Below are 14,891 nucleotides of genomic sequence, written 5' to 3' on the forward strand. Positions count from 1 at the left end.
TAACATGGAAGAAGATCAAGGAGAGGAAATAGTAAGAGAAAAAAAAATAAATGAAGCATTAGATATTCCTCTGTCAGCCCCATCAGCTGCTGACAAAAACAAATGTTGAGCCCCCCAATGGAAAACACCACCTTTTTTTCTGGCAATTAATTACATAATCAAAACCAATTTGTTTCCTGCACCTCCCCCCAAACCCTTTCCTAAAGTTACAGCCACAAAGTGGAAGATTTAAAACTGAAACATGTTTTCAGTTGCAACAAGCAAATCATTACCATCTACTTATTAAGATAAGTAAGTGCTAACTTTGGAGGCCTCCGTAACTAGGTCAGACAGCAATTGGTAGTCACCTCCACAGACCCAGTAAGATTTAATGAGGAACTTACGATTCAAAGAAGGACAATTGCAATGTTTCCACAAGCTGGTGCCCCCAAAGGAAATCAAGACCGCCGAAAAGGATCTAATCCACACAGTAGTCACAATGGATAGACCTAAATTATCAGCTACAAACAAATTTAAAGGTTCTAGGGTAGCCTGAGAAGGTAGTTCCAACCCTGGCTTAGAGGGAGGCAGGCTGGATGCTGGATATAACTACAAGACTGACAATGACACAAAATGGATATCTAAAGCAAGTAGAAATTGGGCCCAACGCAACGGAAAATGAGACTGGCAGCTGGAAAGTCACTGCTAGAAAGAGCCTGCAGCCAGATCCTGCTTAAACAAAAACCAGGCCACGTCAGGATCTGGCCACTGCATTTCTGTATCCTGTAAATATTTGTGTGGCTCAGTAAGACCAGCCGCACCCCCTCTTAAGCTGGATGTGTGCAAAGCCAGATTTTTGGGATTTGAGGTCTGTCCACTCAGTCTTTGTATGGACCATGATTGTTCCAGTCAAAATGTTGTTCTATGGGGGGGAGGGATATGCATAGGGTGTGAGACGGTGACAGGGTATGCCACCTTATGGTCCTGTTCCCTACTGGGTTTCAGGGTAGGAGAATGATGTAAAACTGTCCAGTGGTATCAGGGAGAGTGAAAGGATATGGATGTAGTCTTTGACCCTTCAGAGGCAATGAAATAAACAAAGCTATAATGAGTCAGGGAAATTTGGCCCTCTGCAGAATCCCTAGAAAGGAAGCCTGCCATCTTGTCCTCTCTGGCATGACTGGCCTGCTTTGTGAATGGGCCACTGTAACTAAAAACACGCCCGCTGCTAATGACTTCCACACTCATACAAGTAGGAGATAAACATGCCAGCTAGTTTGTCTGCCCACTGAAAACCCTGATGTGAAGAATAAGTGTTGAGTCTGGGTATGGGTATGCAGTCCCAGAGGATGCAGGGACAATTTCTGGGTTCCCAACACTCAGGACACTGCTTCGACCCTGATGAGAACAACTATTCCATAACACTTTCAGAGACACAACAAAGGCTCCTTCTCATCCATTCCCCCTTCAGCATCCAAATTTTACTAAGTAGAATCATGGAGTCTTAGGAAGTTTGGAAGTCACCTGGTTCACATCCTTCATTTAATGAATGAGGAAATTGATGTAGAGAGAGGAAGGGACCACCCACATGTGGTACCACCTCTCTCCTATCCCAGCCTTCTGGAGTCTTAAAAAATTTGGAGGAAAGTAATTTAGAGATCATGAAATAAAGCCTCCATATTGTACCAATCAAAAAGCCCGGAATTTGAGAGTTGGAAGGAACTTCAGAGAGTAATTGGTCCAACCTGGAATTGAATAAGAAGCAACCTTCCATTTTAGAAAAGGAGAAATTGAGCTCACAAGGAAACTTAATGGACACATAGTAATCCATCTGAAGGCCTGCAGTAATGGAGAAATCATTCTGTACAAAAGCAGGGCAATTCATTTTGATTGGCTACTATTGTTAGGAAGATGGTTTTTTTCCCTCCTTATATTATACATATATTCCCTCCTTATATTATGTTATCTGTCTCTCTTCAATTTCCAATCACTGATCATAGTTCTGCTCCTAGAGAACAAGCGAATTAGTCTGATCTCTGCTGCATAGCATAAGGCTGTTGAAAGTAGAAAGGTTCAAGAATCCAAGGGCCTGGCTTCAAATCCCACCTGTGATACTTAGCACATGTGTGACATTGAGCAAGTTGTAATCTGCCTAGGCCTCAAAGCATGTGGCTGCACCATGAGGCTGTTGGACTGAATATCTCCTAAGGCAACTTTGAGCTCTGTTATCTACTATGCTGTATCACATCTCCTTAAATGGTTGAAGACAGTGGGCATGCCTCCTGCAGGCTGATCCCCAATGATGAGGAAAATGAGTCTCAGCAAGATGGAATGCATGGTCCAAGGTCACAAAGGCCATGAGTAAGCAGTAAAGTATGTGCTACAGACCAAGTGCCACCTTAGATCATAAACTCCTTGAAGGGAGGACTGCCTTTTGCCTCTTTTTTGTATCCCCAGTGCTTACTGCAGTGTCTGGTACGTAGTAGGTACTCAATGTGCATTGGTATTGATTGATTGACTCCAATTCTAATACTCTTTCTCTTGGGCCCCACTATCTCTTGGGGACCTTTCAGTTCTGATTAACGTCTTTCTTCTTACCCACAATTCCTAGAAAAGTCTTCATCCTATATTTGGGAGCATCTATGTCCTTCTGGAGGCCTATAAAGTCTCCAGCAGCTGCTTGATAGTACAGAGGACAGACAAATGCTGATCTGGAATACAGATTTTAAATGCCACTTACTAGCCCTGTGACCTTGGACAAGTCACTTCTTTTGTCTGAATCCTAATATCCCCTTCTATAAAATAAGATAGTAACTCTTGCATAACCTACATCACAGATTGGTTGTAAGGAAAGCAGTTTGGAAGCCTTAAACTCCTATGGTGAAATGATTATTTCTTTCTCATATTAATAGTCAATTATTAAAATTGAGGAGACCCTAGCTATACTTTTCTCTGTTCTGTTTTCTTGTCCAATCTCTCAAGGACAGGGCTGATAGAAGATAGGATTACCTCATTACTCATTCTGGGTACTGATGCTCTATCCAAGTAGTTCAGGTGTGGGTGTGCGATACAGATTCTTTGTCTGGATTGCCCACAGCAATTCATGTATGACAGGTCACTCTCAGCCTCACATTAGAGTGAGCTCGCTTCTCTTTGTAAACGCCACCTCTCATTAATTGTTAACTGGTCAGCAATGATTGCCACCCCCAGGAACACTCCTCTTCCAATGGGCATATAAGCTGGGATCCTGCTGCCATGATGCCTTTGGCATTCAAGATTGCCACTGGTCCTTTTATTAAAACACTGGCATTATTAATAAAGTGATTCAATTTCACAGAAATTATGTCTCCTGAACTTTTTGAACATCACAACACCCATAGATAGTTTTTGATATTCTGGTGAGGCAGGCTACTCTCTAAGGCAGAAGTTCTTAACCTTGGGCCCTGATCTTATATATATATATATATATACACACACATATACATATACATACACATATATTGTATGTGTATGTATGTGTATGTATGTATATATGTATGTATACACACATATATACATATACATATATACGTGCATGTGTATATGTAAGTATATATGCAAATGGAAAACAACTTACATTGCAAAGAAAACTAATGATATATTATGTTTCATATTTATATGTAGTTATAAATATATACATCTACATAAATTAAAGATATACTTTATAAATACATACACATATGTATACATATATGTGTATACATATACACACATATATAATATGAAATACAACATAATTGGTTTCCTTTATGACATTCTGTATTTTTCTATGCATTTTAAAACATAATTCTGAGAAAGAATCCTTGGACTTCACCAAAATCCAAGAAGGGTCTATGATGCAAACAAGTCTAAGAACTCTGGCTCTGAGGCCATCAGTTGCACAAAGAACAGAGGCAGGCGACTCCTCAAAGCTCCAAGTTTCAGAGCAGTTGCCTATTTGCATTAGGAGAAGGAGTTTCCTCACAGGGGACCCCCTAATCTGATGAAATCACAGGACCAAAAAATGAGTCAGAGTTTTTGCCAAGGTTTATGGTGCAAGCAGAAGAGCAGAGATGAATTAGTCAAGCCTTAGTGACCTGCCTTAATGAGAGCTTGCTTTAGATGACCCAGGCCCAGCCCCCTTGCGGGCAGCTACCTCACCCCACAGCCCAAGCTAATGGGAAAGGGGAGGTGAAGTTCAATTAATTTCAGTACAACTGGCCCATTGCCGAGGATACACTGGAAAAATGGCTTTTCCAGGCAGGGCAGGGCATATGTTCTGTGGGCACCTCAGTTTGTAAGCTCTTTTTTTCCCCTGAGAATGCAAACTCACTGGGTGAAGACCCCCCCACCCCTCAATCAGGGTCCTATAGCTGATACTCCAGGTAAAGGAAACATCACACAAAAAGGAAACAGCCCATATAGTCAGACAGTTAACAAGCACTTAGGAAGTGCTTACTGTGTGCCCAGGTTGCATATCAAGATGATGGCCCTCTGTGCCAGTGACTTCATAGACCCCATAAAGACATAACCATCCCCCAAATTCCAGTAAACAGAAGACAAACACTTTTTTGTGAATCAAGGAGAATCAATAAAATTATCCAAAGCCCATTTGAGACTAACGGAACATTCACATCAGGGTGGGAAAGTAGCATCTTTGAGATGCAGCTGACTCTGAAAGTTCTGTCGGGCTCTGCAAGCGTTCATTTTCTAAAACAGCTTAAAACCATATTATTTTTCTCTTTGTTTTGGTGCCACAATGTCAATTCACAGTGAGTTTGCAATCCACTAAAACCCCATAACTCCATAATAGTGTACTTGTAAAGTTTATTTTTTGAACTTATGACTACATTTGTCTCTATTTAATTTCGTATTGTTAGATTTGGCTCAACAATCCAGCATATATGGATCTTTGTAGGTCCAAAGTGTCGCCTTTGACTCTACATTTAACATTCACTGCCCATTTGATAATCATGCTATGTATGTCTTTATCTATGTCACTGATGTGAAAACCAAAAAAAAATGTTTTAAACAGCACAGTCAATGCCAGATCCCCACTCTAATAGAGACCTCCTAAGATGCCCTTTAAAAACCATTAATACCAACTCTATGGCTATAGTCATTCAAACAGCTCATACCCTCACTAATGGTATGACCATCCTGTGTCTATCTTGCTATGTTGTCCATGGAACTATTATGGGAGATGCTGTCCCAAGCTTTGCTAAAATACAGGAGAAGTCTATGGCACTATCCCTATCTACTAATATAGTAACCTTGCCAAAAAACAGAAATTAGAGGTAACACTCTAAGTTAACCTTCCATCTCCTTTGTATGCATCTTTTGTCTACTTATTTTCATGCTGTCTCCCCTAGTAGAATCTGAGCTTTTTGAAGGCACACAGTATTTTTTGCCTTTCTTTTTCTCCATAGTAAGCACAGCACATGGCAAGCAATTAAAATATGCTTATTGAAGCATCCAGCATTGGCTGGATGAAGCCATGCTGGCTCTTTGTGAGTTTCTAGATGTTTACAAGGTATCTTGTTTAAAATATGTTACAAGGATTTTTCCAGAAATAAAAATCCTGCTCACTGACCTCATTTTGCACCCCTGGGTATTTGCCCACAGACTCCCTTATGCTTAGGGATATCATCTTCAATCCCCTGGTCTTGCTCTTTGTAATCCTCACCATACTTCAAGGGCCATCACAAAAGTCATCGCTTCCATGAAGCCCTTACTGATCGCCCAAGTACAAAGTAGCATTTCCCTCCTAGAGTCCCTTGGCTATTACTTTGAATACAGCTCTGTCTACTCTGTCATTATCTCAGCCAAATTTTATTCTAATTACTTGAGGCATAAAGGTGGCACAGTCCATAGAATGTTGACCCTCAAGTCAAGAAGACAACAGTTCAAATTCAGACTCAAATGCTTACAAGCTATTTGTCTCTGGGCAAGTCATTTAACCTCTACCTCTCCCAGTTTAATCAGCTATAGAATGGGGATCAAGTGAGATTATATGCGTAAAGTACTTACCACAGTGTCTGGGAAGTGGTAAGTACTTAATAAATGTTTGTTTCCATGAGCTTAATGCCTTTATTTAACTGTCCCTTCCCAGGCAGAAGGAAACATCTGATTTTCCTTTGCATTTCTCCCAATACCCAGCTCAAGACCTTTCAAAGAAGAGAGGTTTAATAAATAGTTATTAGATTTAATTCAAATATAAACAACAGTATCCAGGTCCTTTTTTGACCCAAACGAACTAAGTTCCCTTAAGTCTTCCTTTCACAAACAGAGTTAAAAAGGATTTTACTAGAAGGTGGAACAACTAGAGAATTTTCAGCCGTTGGTGGAGTTGTGAACTGATTCAACCATTCTGGAGGGCAATTTTGAACTATGTCCAGAGGGATCTAAAACCGTGCATATCCTTTGATCCAGCAACACTACCACTAGGTATGTATTCCAAAGAAATAAAAGGGGTGGGGGAGGACCTATGTGTACAAAAATATTTATAGCAACCTTTTCTGTGGTGAGAAAGAATTGGAAAGGGAGGGGATGTTCATCAATTGGGGAATGGCTAAACCAGTTGTGATATATGAACTTAATGAAACACTATTGTGCTGTAAGAAATGATGAGCAGAACAATTTCAGAAAAACCTGGGAAGGCTTAAAATGAAGTGATGCAAAGAGAAGTTAGCAGGACCAGGAGAACATTATACAATAAGAGCACCATTGTGTGATAATCAACTGTGAATGACATAGCTAGTCTTGGCAATATAATGATCCAAGACAATTCCAAAAGACTCATGATGGAAAATTCTATCCACTTGCAAAGAAAGAACTATGGAGCCTGAATGCAGATTGAAACATACTATTTTTCACTCTGTGTGTGTGTGTGTGTGTGTGTGTGTGTGTGTGTGTGTTTGTTTTAGGGGTCTATGTTTTATTACACAACATGACTAATATGAAAATGTTTCACATGATTGAACATGTATAACCTATATCAAATTGCTTGCTGTTTCAGGGTGGGGGAAGGGAGCGAGGAAGGGAGAGAATTTGGAACTTTTTTTAAAACTAATGTTAAAATTATTTTTATATTGGGAATAAAAATAAAATATTAAACAAAATAAAAGATATTCTGTATATGTTGATCATATGATCCTAGCCTAGTCTCAACAAAGTATTTTGATTTAAAAAAAAAAAAAAACAGCAATCTTAATATGCTGTGCATCCTTGGATAAATCACTCAACCTCTCTGGGTTTCAGTGGCAAATTTTAAATATATAATATAAAAAGATAAAAACTCTATCTGCCTTAAATAAAGGACAGGGTTCTTTGCTATCTTTAAGAGCTGGGATTTTTCCAACATTCCCACCCTCCTTTTCTTCTTGTTAGCTTTCCCTAAGAGCTAGAATTTTTGTACAACTTCACTACAAAGCAGAAGACCTATGGAATTTCCAACCCTTTTATCAAGCTACTAATCTCTGAGCAAATCACTCGACATCTCTGATCTTCAGTGGACAGATATGTTTTTATAAAGCGGCTTTTACAAGATTTTATATACCTTAAATTTGAGAGGAGGAACAGTTGGTCTTTGTAGTCCCTAAGACCTAAGATTGTTTTCCACCTTTCCCTGCCTCCCCTCAGCATGTTGGCCTTCCTTTCCTCGTTTGCTAATTTATCTGTTCTGTCCATTTGTTCTAAGCCTTTGCTGGCCTGGCTGCAAGAGCTGGGTTGACTTGTCTCTTGGTGGTTATGGGTTGAGATCAACTTGAAAAAGTTTAAATTATTTATCAGGGTTGCTGTTCTTTTTAAGCCTATAGATATGTCCCTATCCCCGAGGCAAAAAGAAGCAACTTAGAAGTGTGTGTGTGTGTGTGTGTGTGTGTGTGTGTGTGTGTGTGCACATGCCTATGAGAGAGAGAGAGAGAGAGAGAGAGAGAAAACAAAATTCAACAAATCCTGATTTGACTTCCTTCAGGGGCATTGGCTCCACTTTTTTTGCCTTCCCCTCTCCTGACTCTATAGGCATGAAGAATAATAAAACACCTCAAAGGACTATGCTCCTCATTAATTAGCAGGAAAAAAATACCCAGAATCCAAAAGACTGAGTTGTTGATGGCAGTTATACAAAGGCATAGCTCTATTTTGCAACATTAGGTCAAAACTGTCACCCCCACTCGCAATCTTAAATAAAACCAAAGGACAAAGTAGCATCATGGAGAAAGCACTAGCTTTGGAGTCGGAAGACCTGGGTTTAAGTGCTGGGTATTAGAATTGGATTCAGAAGCATTGAGTTTGAAGACTTGTTCAGAAATATCCTGTCTTTGTAGTATTGGAAGATCACATTGCTTTTCTGGATCTCAGTTTTTTTCTTCTGATAATTGAAGAAGGGCCGTGTGACATGGGGGAACTCCCTTTATCTCTCTGAGCCTTGGCTTCCTCAACTGCAAAATGAGGATAACAACTCTTGCACTGTTTGTCCCAAAGATTTTGGGGAAGTAAGTTCTGAGCCTATGACAAGTGATATTGATTGTAAGCTTCTTGAGGGTAGGAACTTTCTTTTGCTATTTTTAATATCCCCGGAACTTAGAACAGTGTTTGGCACATAGTAAACACTTAATAAATATTGATTGATTGACTGATAATAGTGAGCTGTCTTCTGATATCTACTTCCTTATGGCATGGAAGTGATCTTTGGCTCTTGAAGGCTACACTGGAGGAATAAAAGTCCTGGTGGATTCATCCAAGCTATAAAGGCCTCAAATACAGGACTGAAGTAGATAAGGCATCTTTTTTCCTGAGAACCAGTCAGAGTTTAGAAGGGATCTTGTCTAAAAAGCTGACCACCAACTTTTCTTAACATCCCTTTTTCCTTTCCTTCTTTCTTTCTTTCTTTCTTTTTCTTTTTCTCTTTTTCTTTCTCTACCTCTCTCTTTCTTCCTTCCTTCCTTCTTTCCTTCCTTTTCTTCCTTCCTTCCCTTCTTTTGTTCTTTCTCTCTGCATACATGTGTATGTATATATGCATACACATACACATATATATATATATATATACAGATACATGTATATATGCATATATACAGAAATATAGGAGGAAAAAGGAAGAATAATAATGAATAATAAAGATAAAGATATGAAAGAAAGAAAGAAGAAAGAAAGAAAGAAAGGGTGAAAGAAAGAAAGAAAAGAAAGGAAGAAAAGAAAGGAAGAAAGAAAGGAAGAAAGGAAAAAGGAAGAAAGGAAGAAAGAAAAGAAGGAAGGAAGGGAGGGAGGAAGGACCTTCTCAAACTTATCTATAACAGCATGGTAATGATTATATCTGCCATTTAAATAGCGCTTTAAGATTTACAAAACACTTTACAAATATCTAATTTTATTTTCACAGCAGGCATGAAAGGTAAGTAATATTTTTTATTTCCATTTCACAGATGAAGAAACTGAGGCAGACATTCATTAGGTGACCTCCTGTAAGAATACTGGACATATACTATCCCCTTCTGATCTTTAATTTCCCCATTTGTAAAGGAGAAATGACACCTGGATTTGACAGACTATTTTAACATTATATATTTCTAATGTCTCCTCCAAATCCAACATTCGTTTGTCCTATATTCTAAAATTAATTTCCTTTTCTGATGCCTCATAATGGTGATCCTAGGTACCCAAAGGCTATGCAAACTCTAGCATGTCATCAAATGGAAATATGCAAGTATAGATACAGAGAGAATATATATGTCTGACATCTGAGGATCAGACTAAGCTGAGAGTGGAGAGGCTCATCACGATGTCAGCTGCAGGATGACGACTTTTTATAAGCAACAGAACTCTTGGTAGCAAATCATAGAAAGAGCTTGTAAAACATGTTGTCCTCATTTACTGCAAAATGACAACATTGATGAACGAGATTGGTGATTGTGTTAGTGTATTATATATATAAAATGGGGGTAATAATCACACTTACCTTTCAGTGATATTATGAAGACCAGATGAGATAATTTATGTAATGCAAACTTTCAAACATTCTATAAATATCGTGACAATGATGATTAAGGCTTCTGCTTACTTAAGTTTTCTATATCCTCTCTTCTCACTTTCAATATCCTTCCAGCCTTGACACTGTCTGTTTCTAGGCTCCTTCCACTTTCAACATTCAGTGGCTGGCTATTATGTCACATCTCTACACTTTGTTTGACTAGTCCCTTTCAGGCCAAAGGGACCAGCAATAGAAAAGGCATAGTCACTCAGAAGCTCTGAATTTATAATTCAGCCCAATCCAGGAATCAGACACCAAACCAAGGAACACAGCACTTCCCAAGAATAAAGTCATGGGGTCTCTAAGAGAACAATACTTTAACCATTGTCTAGAGGCAAAGGACTTGGGAAGTGCAACTGAAAAAAGCAGTCATTAAGGAAATGAACTTCCCAAATTTGGCTTATTATCTATCAGATAAGTCCCCTGCTTAGTTGCACTCGAAGGAGGTTAATGGATGGTTAGAATTGGAAATGACTTTGAACTATGGCTGGAAGAAAATTCAGAACATTGAGAGTTTAACTCTCAAACTTAGAATGTTAGAACATAATGGAAGATCAGGTACAGAACTAAAAATATATAATGTTCCAACTGGGAAGGACCACAGAAACCATCAAGTTCAACCAGCTCTCTAAAAAATGATGAAACTGAAACCTGGATGGGAAAAGTGTATCATATAAAGTCACCAAGGTAATATTAGAGTCAAGATTTGAATCCAATTCTTAATGCTAATCTAATAAAAGAAAAAAAAATGTCTGAATACAACATATTGCCTTCCTGCTACACCCTCCTCGCCCATGTCATTCCATTGTTTAGTAGACATGGTTCTAGAAATTACAGATTTCAAAACACTGTTCCTTGAAATTTTGGGTCAATCTGAAAATAGTTACCACTCCAATCCATTCTCCATTTAGCCACTAAAATGATTTTTCCAAAATCACATGTCTAATCATGTCACCACCCCCTTCTCACTCAATAAATTACGGTGGGTTCCTATTGCCTCCAGAAGCAGGGTAAAAGCCCTTCATTACTAAGCCCCTTCCTACCTTTCCAGTCCTCTTACACCCTACTCCTTGACATGTACTTTTCAGCTCTTCAGTCCAGGCATGCTGACCTCCTGCTTATTCCAGGAATAAGACACTCCATCTATCTCTTGGCTCCAGGCATTTTTCTCTGGTTCTCTGCCATGCCTGGAATGCTATTCTTCCTGCATTCTGACTACTGACCACTCTGGCTTCCTTTAAGTCCCAAATAAAATCCCACCTTCTACATGAAGCTGCCTGTAACCCCTCTTCATTTCCAGTGCTTTCTCTCTGGGAATTATTTCCTATTTATCTTGTAAACAGCTTGCTTTGTATACATGCGTGACATGTTGTCTCCCAGATCAGACTGCAAGCTCCTTGAGGGCTAGAATTGTCTTTTGTTTCTTTTTTTGGTTTAGCACAATTCTAGGCCAATAGTGGGTGTTTCAGAAATACTCACTCCATTGTTCATTAAATTGAACTTTTGCTTCCTTAAGTGTTATGACAAAATGCTTTTTTTCTTATGAAGCTTGTAGTATGCTAAAACAACAAAAACAATAATACACTGAGGTTTGTTTGTTTGTTTTTCTGTTTTCCCTTACAACTGGCTTCCTAGCCACATCTCTCTCATTTGGAATCAGGCAAAGAGCTGGGGAGGGGGACTATCTGGAGTCCAGGAAGGCTCCAGGCTTAGTGGGTTGCTGTGGCGAATTGTGCCACTTTGGTCCTGAGTATCTGGAAAGCATGACAATCCCCCAGCAGCTAAAGGTTTGCCAACATGCTTTCCATTCCCCCCTAGATGAGAAGTAATTTTTTCTCAGCCAGGAGGGCACTTGTTAAGCTCAAATTTTGTTTGTACCAATTCTTAGTCAATTTTCTTTGATTTATCTCCTGCAAACCCCCTCTTCCAATTCCTGTGTCTCAGCTGGAAAACCACAGCTTTCTCTCCTTGTTCTTTTCTTTTCTGAAGGGCAAATCTGACAGAGGGAAAAAAAAAACCAAAAAAACAAGAAGCTCCACTCAAAGCAGTTGGTCCCAGACAGCCAATCTCCTACCCTGGGCAGCCCTCATTAACCTGCCTGAATGGCAGGCACATGTTCAGGGATGAATGGGGTTGGTCTGGGGAAATAGGTGACATGAAGGGAATTGCAGGATCTCCTGCTAGTCTCAGAGCCATCGATGCCTGCTGAGACGATGTGTGTCTTGCTCTCCCACTCCAGGAAAACAAGACTAAATTGTTTTCAAACTCATGAAATGCAGAGAGAGAGAATGGAAATTTTTTTTTAAAGGAGAAAAATGAATAGTGACGACAATAATTATGGCACACAATGTAATTACCCAAGGGTCATAAACAAAACCAGCAACATCAGCCCAAGGAAAAAGGAATAGCCACATTATCTCACATCTACCCAATATCTCTTGATAAGGAATCCAGCCATGTGATTAATTGTTCTATCAAATCAAGTTCATTCATGACAGACTATCAGAGCTCTAAGAGACTTGCGATGGGTATTTGTCCAGCTCTTTCATGTTAAGGGGGAGGAAACAGGTTCAGTAAAGTAAATAAGGTACTCATACAGACTCAGTACTTAATAATAGAGTGAAGGAAATTTGACCTAATAGAAAGAAAATTGCACTCGGGATCAGGAGATCCAGGTTGAAGTTCCAACTATGGAGGGTTATTTGTATTATTAGTTTAAATCATTTTTCCCTATTTGGACTTCAATTATCTCATCTGTAAAATAGGAGAGACAAAATGGAGATGATAATAGCACCAATCTCCCAAGAGTGTTTTGAGGATAAAACTAGATAATAATTATAAAATCCTTTGAAAACCCTCAAAGTGCTATATAATTGCTATTATTGATGTTGTTATTAATAATTATTATTATTGTGTGTCACAGAACCCTTTGGCAATCTAATAAAGCCAATGGACCCCTGATCAGAAGATAGTTTTTTAAATGAGCAAAATAAAATTCATAGCATTACAAAGAAAACCAATATAGTCACCAAATGAGTGTATGTATGTGTGTATGTATGTAAATATAAATATATGTGTATAAATGTTCATGGATTCCAGATGAAGAATATCTACGTAATTATGGTAATGTGGTTTATAAAGCAGCTTCAGCAGTATGTATATTTCCTCTCCCATCACTTAATGAAGTTTTATGACTGTTGAATCAAATGATTTCTTTATGTTTCAATTTATTCTTCTCAAAATAAGAGGATTTTGCATCTTTTCCTTAAATATTTGAACATGAATTCATTCTAACTAAATGCATATCACTTCAATATATGTAAAAGAATATTTCCATAGCTACATTAACTGAAAAGGAGACATAAAATTATAACGCTTAAAGGGGTCTCTGTGTGTGTGTGTGTGTGTTTGTTTAGTACATGTACTTCTTTCCCTAGCAGAATTCTGTTTCATAGTGGCCACCCACTATGAAACTATGATCACTTTTTCAATCAGCTTTTTTTCTCCTACAGACATTACCACTAAATGCAATTTATGCAATCGTATGTTTTATTCTTTTTGAAATGTTCTGAAAAATGTTGAAAATCTAAGAAATCTTCCTAAACTTCAGGCAGCAGGGAGATATTAGTAATCACTTTGGTCTGAAACACTTCATGGTTGCCTATCTTTCTTCTGTCTCTTACATGTGCAGAAATATGCTTACTAGATAGTGAGCAAATATGAGTGTTTACTGAACTCACAAACTACTGCTTTTAGCTGCAGACATTTGAGAAATTAGTATTCTTGCTGGCAGCATTCATATTTAATAGTGTCAGACAAGCTTTCGGGGGAAAAAAAGTGACTGGCTGGAAATCTTTTTTATTTTGCCCTAAGAAAGACAGCACCTTGAATTAATCCATAGATTAATTCAATCTTCCAACAGGTCCAAATGAAGGGCACTCTTCATGTTAGAAGATATTTTTAGATCATATGGAAATTTTTTTTTCCTAATTTTTCCTAATTTTCCTAATTTTTCTTAATCAGTTAATCTGATGCTGGTTATAAAATGCTCTAGAATATTCAGATATGGATATAAAACTTCTTAGAATTTAAATCTAAATAGGGATTCAGTCAATAATTTATCAAGCGTTTATCAAGGCCCCTGAGTGTTCTGTCTTTCATTAAATACCATAGGGGTGGGGGGGGGGGAGGGGGCAGATAGAGGGAACTGAGAGCCAGGACACAAGACAGAGTAAATAGTCTCTCCATGGGAGACCTTTACTTTCTGATTCAAAAGAAGGAAAAAAATACACACATAAAAAATAATGCATATTTCCATTTGGAAATTAATATTGATGTACTGAATAGTTCTATGCTGGTGGTGGTATCTCAAATTATGAGCGTGGAGATGATGAGCCATGTTAGAGAAAGTAACAAAATTGGAGTCAAGAGGCCTAAGTTTAAGTTCCAGCCCAAGTATCTATCCTTATTACTTTAGGAAGCTCACTTTCTCTTTCTGAGACTCAGTCTCATATGTACTTATAATGGGTATAATACTTGTTCTGATACTTGTCCAATGTGGCAGTCCTTGGCAAGTCACTTAACTATTGGGGGATCTCAAGTTACTCTCTAGAATTTATCTACTGCTGTCCATCAAAAGGAAGTCCTGATTTGCTTTGGTAAATTGAGTTTCCCCACCCTACAGTCCCAATAAAAATCCTCCAAATATTTCCCAAAATCCAAATCCAATAAACATTTGTTAGGCAACTACTATGTCATGCACTGTGATTAGAACCAGTGATACAATTAATTGAAAAGAAAGACAGGACCCGACCTCAAGTGGCTTTCAGTTTAATGGGGGGTGGGATATAGCACACAAAAGAAG

Source organism: Trichosurus vulpecula, chromosome 3 (assembly GCF_011100635.1).
Source record: "Trichosurus vulpecula isolate mTriVul1 chromosome 3, mTriVul1.pri, whole genome shotgun sequence".
Taxonomy (NCBI): Eukaryota; Metazoa; Chordata; class Mammalia; order Diprotodontia; family Phalangeridae; genus Trichosurus; species Trichosurus vulpecula.